This window comes from Dipodomys spectabilis, unplaced genomic scaffold (genome assembly GCF_019054845.1).
Source record: "Dipodomys spectabilis isolate Male_0828 unplaced genomic scaffold, ASM1905484v1 ptg000569l, whole genome shotgun sequence".
Classification (NCBI taxonomy): domain Eukaryota; kingdom Metazoa; phylum Chordata; class Mammalia; order Rodentia; family Heteromyidae; genus Dipodomys; species Dipodomys spectabilis.
This window is the reverse complement of record NW_024871246.1, coordinates 309,641-323,378: the sequence shown is the minus strand read 5'-3', so window position 1 is coordinate 323,378 and position 13,738 is coordinate 309,641. Positions and strand designations below refer to the sequence as shown.

The window sequence follows — 13,738 nt, the reverse complement described above, 5'->3', positions numbered from 1 at the left end:
ATGCAGAGTTTGAGATTTTGTTGATCGGAAATAATTTTAATTTATCTGTTGAAATGAGTAGTATAGAAACTAAAGATATTTCCATTGTTTGTCTGAAAAAGTATATTTTAAAATATTCTATATTCTATGTTTGTATAGTGTCCATAATCTCTTTTATTCTCTCCTAGATATAATACATTGAATTCTACATTGTTTTATAACATATAGGTTCATTAATGTGTCCTTTCAGATTGCATTCCATACAGAAACAGTTTAAGATTCCTTTTTTTCCCCCCTAGGTCCTTTTAGTATTATATTTCTTTGGGATAAAACGACAATGTTGTCTAATTTCAAGTTGTGTAAAGGTTATGCTATGTAAAGGCCTTTCTAAGGTGAAAATTTAATACACTGATGTCAGAGTAACTTTTAATTATATGAATTAGGTGTATTGTTTCACTTGTAATTTTGTAATCAACTTTTTAATAGCTGTTTTTCATTTCTTGCATCTGAAGAATGAAAAATTTTGAATACTTCACAAATTTTCATATCATCCTTGTACAAGTGCCATGTTAATCTTTTTATTGTTGTAATTTTGGTATACAAGCTGCTGAAGAATGTAGTATCCTGCAAATTTTAGTAGTTAATGATGAAATATTTATAAAGGCTTATATGCTTAGGTGCCTATTTGTAACAAGGAAACTTTATTGTTCCTAAAAATGCTATTAATCTTATTTCCCTAAAATTCTGTGAATAGTTGAAAAAAAATGTTGTTCAGCTGATTGCTCACATTTGCAATTTTTTTGTCAATGACTATTTTAAGTCCTTTTCATTTAGAATTTGATCATATTTTCAAGTATTAATAGCTATGTCCAAAGAGAGGGCTTTTTCAAGTACTTATTTATCCAACTGTGTTAGCTCTGTGGAGCCAATGGATTCAAAGTAAGCCTTGTTTAAGAGCTACTTCTAAACATATGCAGCTGAGATTTTCCCAAATGAGGTCTTACTGGCACAAATGTCTACCTGACCCTTTACCCTTCTTCCATGTAGGAACAGACCAACCAGAATATCTTACTCTGACAGCATAGATTGTATTAGTGGAACAAAACTAATCTTAGTTACAAGGGATCATAGAGAGATGAACAGTTCAGCCAGAACTGTTCATACTAGAAGGCATTTTATCAAAATATGATTGTTTATGATACCTAACATTTCAAAAGTAGCTAAAGCCAAGAAAGTGAAAAAATATTCATATTCATGATTACCTAATGTCTTGGCCTGTCTACCTTCCAAACAGGCAGGAACTTACACTACTGCCATTTTATCACCAAATATTTTCATAGTTGCAAGAGAAGTCCATATATTTCTCTTCATTATTAGGCCTTAAATTGGTAATGTTTTTTAATATTTTTATTTCTATTATTATTTTTATTGTGAACAAAATGTACAGAGGGGTTACATTACATGGGCAAGATAATGAGTACATTTCTTATCAAGCATTGCAACCTCCTTCTTTGTTTACCCTTCACATCCCTTCCCAGCCTCCCCCCGACCCCCAACCAATCCTCCCCCCCCACCAAAGTTGTAAAGTTCGTTTTGGACATGACAACTTGTACTTCTCATTGTTGCACGGGTCCACCAGTATCCTTAAACGACTTGGTTTTCCCCTTCTACTTCACAAATTATACTGACATCAAATATAGTGAAAGCAGGGGTTATAATGTGGGGGAGGGACATACAAAGCAACAAAAAGATAATCTTATAAGTGCATTAGAAACAAATGCATGAAAGAAAAAAACCATTTAAATACATATCTTAGGATTCATTTTCCTAACATCACATTATCTGACCTTTTCTGCTTGACTCATACATATACTAGATATTGCAAATAAGAGAAACCATGGGACCTAGCTTTCTTTGGGCCTAGCTTACTTCACTTAATATAATTTTTCCAAGTCTTTCCATTTCCTAACAAATGGGGCAATGCCATTATTTCTGATGGAGGCATAAAATTCCATTGTGTACATATACCACATATTCTTGATCCATTCATCTACTGAGGGGCATCTGGATTGGTTCCAGATCTTAGCTATGGTAAATAATTCTTCAATGAACATAGGTGTGCTGATAGCTATAGTGTGGTCTTGTTTGTAAACATTTGGGTAAATGCCCAAAAGTGAGATTGCTGGGTCATAGGGGAGCTGTGTGTGAAGTTTTTTGAGAACCTCCGTACTGCTTTCCAAAGTGGTTGAACAAGTTTACACTCCCACCAACAATGCAGTAAGATTCCCTTCTGTCCACATCCCCTCCAGCATCTGTTGTTATTACAGTTCTTCATTTTTGCCATTCTAACAGGGGTGAGATAGTATCTCAATGTTGTCTTGATTTGCATTATCACCCTACACCAGAATCAACTCCAAATTGATCAAAGACTTCGGAGTCAAAGCAGACACTCTGAAAACATTACAGGATAGAATAGGAGAAACCCTAGGTCTCCTTGGCTCAGGTCGAAATTTTCTGAATAGAGACCCGGAAACACAACAAATCAAAGAAAGGTTTGACAAATGGGATTGCATGAAGTTGCAGAGCTTCCGCATGGCAAAGGACATAGCTAGCAAGATCAATAGAAAGCCCACGGATTGTGAGAAGATCTTCACTAGCCATACAACGGACACGGGTCTCATATCTAAAATATACTTGGAACTCAAAAAATTAAATCCCCAACATCAAATACTCAAAGAAACAACTGCCCAATAAATAAGTGGGCTAAAGACTTAAAGAGAAACTTCTCTGAAGGACAAAGAAGAATGGCCAATAGACACATGAAGAAAATCTCAACCTCCCTAAATTGCTAATGTTTTAACCACAGTGTTTCCTCTTGCGTCCAGGCTGTAAATCTACAAATGGTAAAGCTTTAGGTTTAACTCTACTAAACACTGAGGTAGAGATAATGGAATAATACTTTAAAACAGAGTTGCCTTTGATACCCTAACCACAACAGAACAATGCAAAACATGAGCCTTTTCATTATATTATATATAGTTATATATTTTACATTTTTATGTGATGATTTTATATTTCACACTATGAAAGTTACTAGAATTAATTGATAATTTGACAAATAAATTGATATTTATTCCAGTCAATACAATTAGAATATAAATAATTAGGTTTAGAATATATATCAGAATATAAAATGTATCAATGCAATATTTTAGGTACAAACTTGTGATACCTTCTAAGTGTACATGGCCTTCTGAAATCACATAGCAAAAAATGAGTGTTGTTTTCCTCTAATCTACATGGGATTTTATTCTGCTGCTCTGTATATTGTTTTAACTCGCTGGTCCCAAACTGTTTTTCTCCATATTTTTGAAGCATTCCAGTAATTGTTCCCAAATTTTGCTGATATGATGTCTAAAAAATACTTCTCTTCTGTAGGACCCATGGGTCCTAGGATCTCAGGTCCCAGTTACCTGTATCATTAGATAACAGGGGCAAGACTTCTCACCTAGGCCCATGCAACATGCCAACAGAAAGTAATTGAAGAGCTATCTGGTGGTTAATTGGACATAATCAACTCCCAGGCTTTCCTGCATGGTCTGGCTTATATGTCCTGCTCAGCTTTCTCTCTCAAAGCTGGAGCTCTACCCTCTAGGCCACTGCTCCACTTCTGGTTCACTGGCGGTTTATTGTAGATAAGAGTCTCACCGAGTTTCCTGCTCAGCTGGCTTTGAATGGCGATCTCCTGAAGAGGTTTCAAGTGGCTTTTCTCAGGGATTCGCAGAGGAGCCGCTTCACACAAATCCTTAGTCTAAATCTCGAGAGGTACTAGAGAAAAACAGAAACAGGAAGATGCTTCTAGTGTGTTCTAGATACTTAAAGTTGGAGACACAAAACACTCATAATGATTAGATCATTTTATAGGCAAAAGGAGCAATGCAGACAGTATGAGGTTCACTCCAGATTTCTGTCCTCTCATCCTGAGACAGTAAATTCTAGCTCAATTCTAAGTGACAGAATTGGCATATCCTGTGGATATTTGCTCCAAAATACTATGACACTCATTTCTCACGTTTGGCCTCAAACCTGTGACCAGAGAAGAAGATGAGGAGAGAAAGCAACTATAATAAACATTGGGTAGTTTACTTATAAATTCAAACCATTGGAATGACCCTGCTAAGAAGTCAGATTGTCCAGATTAAAAAATGAATAAGAAAGGAAAGAAGATGTCAGTAGCTGCTGATTGTAATCCCACCTCCTTAGGATGCTGAGATGGAGAGAATCTTAGCTTGAATCCAGCCAGTGTAGGAAAGTCTATGACACTGTTACTTCTAAGAGATCACAAAAAAAACAGAATTGAGGCTATGACTCAAGCTTCATGTACTACCCTTGAGCAAAAGGAGCTCAGGGACAATGCCTAGGCTCATAGTTCAACCTCAGGACCTGCCCCCTCAAAAAGAGCCTGTACTTTCATGTCATTGTCTATGTATGGATGTATTCTTATAGGTGAAGCTATAGAATAGCTATGATGAATGGCACCAAGTTAGGAAATTTGTATTCAATACAATAATTTCGTAACACAGAGACTTCTTTCAAGACAGTGCATGTTCCAGGGAACTCATCACTGTTCCCAGTGTAACCTGAGGGTTTCTCTGCATCCCAGGCCTGCTGGAAGAAGTCTCTCACATTGTGTGGACAGGCAGACAAAAGACCTCACTCCTGTACAGCTTGATAACAAACAATTCCACCTGAGCCAGTTAGTGAGGATGAATGTGGGTGTGCTCTGAAGGTCAGGAGAAAAGGGTCTCTTTGTACCCCAAGCTATCTCTCTCCCCAGTGCTCTGTTTTAACAAGTTTTCATTTGTACCACTTTCCATGGCAGATAAAGTTATGTGCACTTATCCTGCTTTTGTGAGACTATGTTTTTGTGTTCAGATAAAGTGCTCAATATAATTCAGGAGTACTTCTGGCAGACAACTAGGGCACTGAATCTAATGAAATGTTTCATTGGAGCAATGATGGGCCTATGATGCCTCTCCTAGGTTTGGGAAATCCAAGTACATGTTGGATATCACAAAGCTTCCTGTCATCTAGGGCTGGTGAAGCTCATCAGGTTTTGAAACCTTTGACCTCTCCTTGTTGGGCCCTGGGTGGCTAGGTTTTGAACACAAGGCCTTTGTGCTGAGCAGGAGCACAGTGCAGAAGCCCAGTGCTTTACCATTTTGTGTAACAACATCACTTCTGGTCTGTGAGTGTGTGTGTTTGTGTGTGGGGGGGGGTGGTGGGGTGTGGGTGTGTGTGCACGCACACACATATATGAGTCCTGGAGCTTGAACTCAGGACCTGAGCACTGTACCTAGTTTCTCTTGTAGAAGGATAGCCTTCTCCCACTGGAGCCACAGAGCCACTTCAGGGTTTTTCATAATGATATGGTCCTGAGAAATCAAGCCTATGGTTTCATAGATGCAAAACACTCTATCCCTAATGCACTTTCCCAGGCCTCTACCTCAGGTTGTTAGTGTTTTCTGTCTTTTGTTGTTGTTGTTGTCAATTGTAGGAGTTGAAGTCTGGGCCTGGGTGCTTTCCTTGAGGTCTTCAGCACAAGTCTTGTGCTCTACCACTTCAGGTTTTCTGGTGGTTCATTGGAGCTAAGTGTCTCAAAGACTTTCCTGCCCAGGCTTGATTTGAACCTTGATCCTCAGATCTCATTCGCCTGAGTAGCTAGGATTACCAGCATGAGGAAAGCACCCTGCTTCCACTTCAAGTTCTTAGTGGTGAATTGGAGATAATAGTCTCATGGGACCTTTTGTGTCTGGGATATTTTGGAACCCAGATCTTCAGATTTCAGGTTCCTGAGAAGGCGGGATGACAGACCAGCTACTGACCCCTTGGGCTTGGCTTCTGCTGCAAGGGGGTCCATGGTTCCAAGTGGTGAAGTACTAGCCATGAGCCCTAGAGGTAAGGGTCAGCACCTAGAACCCGAGTTCAAGGTTCATGACAGAAAAAAAGAAAACATTTGTCCGCAGAAGACAACTCACTAGTCTTCAGTAATACATAATTTTGTACTTGCCATGGGAGCATATCTGAGCCTCAATATTCTTGTCTGCATAATCATCTCAGTTGTGGATCCCTCACAAGGGCACGATGTAAGAATGCACCCTGTGAAGGACACAGTACATGTCACTCTTTGCAGGACTCAGCATACAGCATCTTGTGAAACACTTAGCACCCAATGCAGGACTCAGCACACTGCACCCTGTGAAGACTCAGCACATAGCTCTGTTCCACAAGCTGTCATTAAAATTAGGGTGCTTTCATCAATAACACCGTTCTTTAAGGAAAATTTCACAAACCATACAAGTTCACATCTAATGGTTTAATGGGGTGGTTTTTTACTTGGGGGAGGTAGACATGGGCTTGAACTGAAAGCATGGGGATACTGTTCTAATGATATTTGCTCAAGGCTAGAGCTCTATGACTTGGAGCCATATTTTGAAGAGTCTCATAGACATCCTGCCAGGACTGGGGTTTAAACACCCCGAGCAGCTAAGATGACGGGCATAAGCCAGGATGACATGTGTAACCCATGGAGCTGGGTTGCAGTGGTTTACATGTGCCTAAGTCAGGTTAGGTGGCAGCTGTAAGCACCACACACCTAGCTTGCTCTGTAATGAGGTATTTGAAGTTATGTCCTTCTATAATTGCAGTTAGAACATCCTACCCTTTTTTGGTGGCAGTCCTGGGGCTTGAGGAAGAGCTTATAAACTCTCCCTAAGCATTTGTGCTCAAGGCTAGCACTCAATTGGTTGAAAGATAGCAGAACTTCCTGTTTTTCTATTTATGTGGCACTGAGGAATTGAACACAGGGCTTCATGATTACTAGGTGAGCACTGAACCACCGAGCCCCAGGAGTGAACAAGGAATAAATAGATAGAGATTTCTGTATATAAATATTGTAGACACAAAAAGAGAGATGTCTGCATATTATTAAATTATAGATAATATTAGTACCAATTCTTAGGTATTAAATTATATCTCCATTTAATGATGTGTCCCAATTAACAATTAATAAAGCATCAATTAATAATTACTCAATATCAGTATTGTTTATCATATATGTACATATATCCATACATTTAATTAATACTTCATAGAATGAGACAGATGTCTATATATTATTGAATTATGCATCATGTGTTACTACCAATTATTAGGTATTTAATTATGTCTCCATGTAATTTTTATTCTGTTAATGATTAATAAAATATTAATTAAACTTAATGTACTTCCTATACTTATTGTGTCTAATTTTATCCTAGAATGTTTCACTACTAATTCAATGTTTATCATTTATTGTAGTGACAATTCTTCCACCTATGACATTTTTATCTTTATTACAGCCTATTACATAGCATATAGATTTGCACACAAATTAAACATCCTACCTAACACTGAGCACTTTCACAGAAAAGGAAATCATGTGTCACACTCGGCTTCTCACTCCAAGATTACATTTTTGGCAGGGCTGGAATCTAAGCTCACGGCCTAAAAGTCTCATTTCATGAATGGGTTACTGCCAGCACAGCAGCCTCTAGCCAAATCAGCTGCCAGGCAGTCCCCAGTCCCTGACATCCTGCCTCGTATGTTGACTCCAAATTGTGCTTAGTGTAGTTATTCATTTTATTTTTCTGTTTTATTCATTTGCAATTTATTTTATTGACTGCTATTATGCATGGAATATTTACAGCATTTATTATATAGGATATAGGTATGCCTATGTATGAAACTTCATACCTGACACCCAGGACGTTTACAGAAAAGGAAAACGTGTCACCATGGGCTTCTTACTGCACAATTCAATTTTTGTGAGTGCTAGCATCTGAACTCACAGCCATAAAGCCCAATTCATGAATGGGTGAGTGTCAGCACACCAGCCTGTGGCATATGGAGCTGACAAGCAGTTCCCAGCGCCTGAGATTAAGCCCCAAGGGTTGACAAAATAAGAACAGACTGACATGCAGAAGGTAGTACACAAATACATATAGATATTTATAGAGTGCCAAAGATGTCGATACATTATTTAGTTATATAGGCTACATTCCTACCAATTTTTGGGTATTTATTATGCCTCCATGTAATTAATATTATTGTTTTCATACTTAATGAATTATTAATTAAATTAACCACTGTCCCTAAACTATTGCATCCATATAATTAATAGTATTCTCTTAATGTGTCAAAAAATATTCATTAAAATCCATCAGCCTCCTAAAATCAGTCTCTAAATTTATATTAGTATCATTCAGGAACAACAAATTCAACCTTGACATTAATTTCCATCGGTATTCCTGTGAATAGGAACGAGACTCTTAGGATCTCCCTCTATTGGTAAGGGTCAGGACTGGGCTTCGAACACAGAGCCTATTTTGCCGTGTTGGCCTATGGCTTCCCTGGAAGACCATCAGACTTCAGCAATGCCAGGTTAAAAACACTTTTCAGCTGTGTCATTCAGACCCAGGATGATCACCTTGCCGGGAGGTTTTTTTTTTCTTTCTTGTCAGCCTTTGGGGACCCAGGTTCGGCTGTGTGTCCAGTGGCTGCAACCCAGTGTAGAGTGATCAAAGCTGAGGCAGAATTGCCATGCCCTGAGTTCAAGCCCTGTCCTTGACAAAATAAAAATATACACACACATACAGACAGACAGATACAGACATACATTAAAAATATTTTAAAAATTATGAAGCTCCTTGGCTTGGAATTCAGGCCATTTTTCTGCCAGGCCTGGGATTTGAACTCAGGGTTTTGTTCAATCTGCAGCAATGTGGGGGAAGAGGAAGATCACCGAGCTGGAAGACAAGAAATTCAGGCCTGATCCCAGGGGCTGAATTCAAGCCCTAGCACTCCAAAAAATAATATTCGTATACGTTTTAAATACATGATTTATATTTACATACACATGTTTACTGCATATGGCAGTTAGTGTAGTTATTCATTTTATTTTGTGTTTTATTTATTTATTATATATTTTAGACAGTATGATTACATGTATAACATTTTTTACATCCTATTGCATAGGCACAGATTTGCTTATGTATTATACATCATTCCTTAGACCCAGCACTTTCACTGATAAGGAAAACATGTGGGACAATTGGCTTCTTCCACCAGGATTAAGTTTTGGGCAGTTCTGTGATTTGAACTTCGGGCCTAGAAGGCCCACTTCATGAATGGGTCAATGTTAGCACACCAGTCTGATTCAAATGAAGATGTAGGGCAAATTTGAAGACCTGAGTTCAAGCCCTAGGAGTGGTCAATATATAAACAGATAGATGTGTAGATTCAAGTGTGTGTGTGTGTGTGTGTGTGTGTGTGTGTGTGTGTGTGTGTGTATTTACATATGTATATATATCTATAAATAAATTTATACAGAGACAGATAGGCATTTATGTAGATTCTAATGTATAATTCTATATAAAGAGTGATGTCCATATCTTATTTTTATATATTTTATTACTACCAATTATTTAGTCTAAAATTATGCCTCCATTAATTAATCACGGCAGGAAACAATAAAGTATTAATTAAATTAATCAATGACCTATATTTATTTCATACAATCTTATACTAGAATGACTAGCTAATTAGTAATTTAATTAGTACATGACAAACATTCTATTATTGTTCCTATAGATAGGAACGAGTTCTCTAGGATCTTCAGCTCTGTAGATGGCAGTCCCAGGATCGAACTCAGGGCCTAGGTTTCTGGGTTGGGCTCAGGCTTCACTGACAGCCCACCAGCCTTCGGCCATGCAAGGTCTCGTACAATTTTCAAGCCGAGTCATTAAGACCCAGGATGGTCACAGTGCTAAGGAAACAAAGGTAAAACTGTTGTGTAAAACTTCCTGGTTTTTCCTCTTCCATCATGGTTGGTTTGTTATTTTTGCCAAAGCTGGGAGTTGAACTCTGGTCCTAGGATCCCTGGATCATCTGTGGGTGTAAAAGCTGCACCCCAGCCTAGGGTAATCAAGGCTGAGGCAGAGTTGTGATGACCTGAATTCAAGCCCCATGCCTGCACCACCAATAAAGTTAAGGTCCTGGCTAGGAATTTGGGCCATTTTATCTGCCAGACCTGGGATTTGAACTCAGGGAATGGTTAACTCTATTTTGCTCTGGGTGAAGTGGAAGCTAACCTCCTGGAAGAAAAAATTTCAGGAGCATTTCCCAGGGTGTGAATTCCAGCCCCAGAACAGGCAAAAATAATATTTATATACATGTATAATGTGTATCATATATATGTATTTGCATAGATATTACATATTGTACCTAGGACACAATATTTCCACACAAAGGAAAACAGGACAATATTGGCTTCTTACTCACCTATTGACTTCTTCACTGCTGGGATTTGAACTCAGGGCATAGAATGCCCAATTAATCAAGGTGTCATTGTAAGCACAGCAGTCTCAAACAAATTCACTGCCAGGCAGTTCCCAGGACCTGAGTTCTAGCCCCAGGAGTGGCCAATATACAAATAGGTAGATTTGTAAATTGCTGCAAATAAATATATATGTATATATTTAGAGAGAGATGTATATGTATATATATATATACATATATGTATTCCACTGTATATTTAAACATATAAATATATTGATAGAATGTGAGATGTCTGTATATTATTAAATTACATGTAATATATTACTAATAATTATTAGGTTTTAAATTATTGTTAAATTACTAGGTATTAGGTATTAAATTATGGCTCAATTTAATGATGTATCATGGATTAAGGCACAATAAAGTGCTACCTTGTGTAAAAGGATCTCAGGCACAATGTCCAGGCTCATAGTTCAAGTCTCAGGACCTGCACCAAAAATAAAAAAGAGCCAGTAACTCCATGTGTCTATGTATGTATGCATGTATTTCTATCGGTGAACATACAGTCGTTATGAAGAAAGGAAAACAACTAAGATATTTGCTTTGAATAGAATGATGTCATAGAACAGAGAGTGCTTTCATGACAGTGCATGATCCTGGTCAAAAAAAATTAAGACCCAGGCATGGAATTTGCACCATTTTTCTGGCAGGCCTGGGATTTCAATTCAGGGTATGATTAACTCTCTGACACTGTGGGGAAGGGGAAACTCACCGTGGTGGAAGACAAAATTTCAGACCAGTTTCCAGGGACGGAATTCAAGCCCCAGCATTGTTAAAAATAATATTCATACATGAGATCTATTTATGTACATGGGTTTACTCCATATGACATTTGTTACCCTTATTTATTTTTATTTATTTTATTTAATATTATTACATATATAACATTTATTTCATTTATTACATCTTATCACATGGATTTATTTGCATATGGATTAGACATCATATTGAGACCCAGGACTTTCACCAAGAAGGGAAATAAATGTGTCAAAATTGGCTTCTGACTCCACATATAAACTTTTGGCCATGCTGGGACTTGAACTCACAGCCCACAATGCCCAATTCATGAATCTGTCAGTTGTAAAACAAAAGCCTTTGGCAAACAGAGCTGCCAGTCAGTTCTGAGGACCTTCAATGAAGCAATAGCATTGGTGGATACATAGATAGATAGACAGATAGATACATAGATACATAGATACATAGATAGATAGATAGACAGACAGATAAATAGATAGATAGATAGACAGACAGACAGATGTGTAGTTTGCTATATATATATGAGAGAGAGAGACAATGTAAGGATATTAAATTATATATATTATGAATTATTAGTTATTGAATTATGCTTCCACTTAATGAAGTATCATGGTTGAATACTTATTAAAGCATTAATGTAAAAGTAGTCACTATTCCTTAATTAGGAGAATCATACCATTGTGCTAGAATGGAAGACATAATCCAATAGTTTTTGTGTGGCATTCTATAAGAGAATCATGAAATAACTGCAAATTTAATAGTTACTTTTATAACATTACAGTAAGCATTCCTATAGATAGGAATGATTTTCTCAAGATCTCTGGCCATTTGTACGTGGCAGTCCTGGCATTTGAACTACAGTCCTGGGTAGTTTACTTTGAAATGCAAACCATTAGAATGACACTGTGAAGATTTCAGATTGTCACGATGAAAGAAAAGTATGAGAAGAAAGAAACTCAGGTGTCAGCAGATCTTGCCTGTAATCCTAGCTCTTCAGGAGGCTGAGAGGTAGGGAATGCCGGTTTGACTTCAGCCAGGACAGGAAAGTCCATCACATTCTCATTTCTGAGGGACCACAGGAATACAAAATCTCCATGAGTGGGGCTATGGCTCAAGGGCAGAACACTATCTTTGAGCAAAAGTAGCTCAGGGACAGTGCCTAGGCTCATAGTACAACCCCCGCAACAGCCGAAAACAAAAAGCCAGTAACTCTATGTGTCCCCATGTATGTATGCATATATTTCTATCAGTGAAGGTCCAGAGTCCCTATGATGAAAGGAATCCAGCTAGGAAATTTGCTTTGAATAGAATGATTTCATAACACAGAAAGTGCTTTCAAGACAGTTCGTGTTCCGGGGCTCCCTTTGCTGTTCCCATTTTATCCTGAGGTTTTCTCCTCACCAGGGACTGCTGGAGGAAGTCTGCCTCAATGTTGGAACAGGCAGACAAATGCCCTCACTCCTGTACTGCTGTGTAACAAAAAACTCCATCGAGGCCAATTAGTGAGGAGGAGTGTGGGCTGGCTCTGAAGGCCAGGAGAAAAAGGCCTCTTTGTATCCCCAAGCTATCTCTCTCTCCAGTGCTGTTTTGACAGGAAGTCTTTATTTGTGCCACCTCCCATGATAGGCCAAGTTCCCTGCACTTATCCTGTCTTTGTTAGACTATGTTCTAGTTTTAAAATAACCTGCTACAATTAATTCAAGGGTCCTTCTTGCAGACAACTATGTAGCTGAACCTAATGAAATGACTCATTATTGGCAATGGTGCCTCCCTACGTTCCTGGAAGACTGCTAAATCTAAGCACATGTGTAATATCACAATGCTTCCTGTCATCTAGGGCTGGTGAAGCTCATCAGATTTTGAAACCTTTGACCTCTCCTAGTTGGGCCCTGGGTGGCTGTGTTTCAGGGTTGAACACAGGACCTGGGTGCTTACCATGAGCTCAGAACAGCAGCTCAGTGCTTTACCATTTGGTGTCACAGCTTCACTTCTGGCATCAGTGTGTGTGTGTGTGTGTGTGTGTGTGTGTGTGTGTGTACATGTATGTGTGTTCATTCACTTGTCCTCGAGCTTGAACTCAGAACCTGAGCACAGTACTTGAGTTTCTCCTGTACAAGGATAGCATTCTACTACTTGAGCCACACAGCCACTTCAGGCGTTTTGCTAGTACTAAGGAATCAAACCCAGGGATTCATACATGCAAAACACTCTACCCATAAGACACATTCTCAGTACGCCACTGCAGGTTTCTTTCTTTCTTTTCTTGGAAGTTGGAAGAATTGAAATCTAGGCCTGGGTGCTGTCCTTGAGCTCTTCAGCTGAAGCCAATTGCTTGAGCTACAGTACCCCTTCTGGTTTTTGGTGGGTCACTGGAGAGAAGCGTCTCAAGGAATTTTCTGCCCAGGCTGGTTTTGGACCCGTGATCCTCAGCTCTCTGCCACCTGAGTAGCTTGTATGACAGGCGGGAGGCTTCCACTTCAAGTTTCTAAATGGAGATAAAAGTCTCATGGGACCATTTGTGTCTAGGATAGTTTTGAACCCAGATCGTCAGATCTCAGCTTCCTGA

General features: G+C 38.7%; 1 pseudogene; it reads right to left on the bottom strand.

The window, feature by feature from the left end:
• Positions 1-495: 495 nt before the first annotated feature.
• On the bottom strand, positions 496-595 carry LOC122100202 (annotated as a pseudogene).
• Between the last annotated feature and the right edge of the window lie 13,143 nt (positions 596-13,738).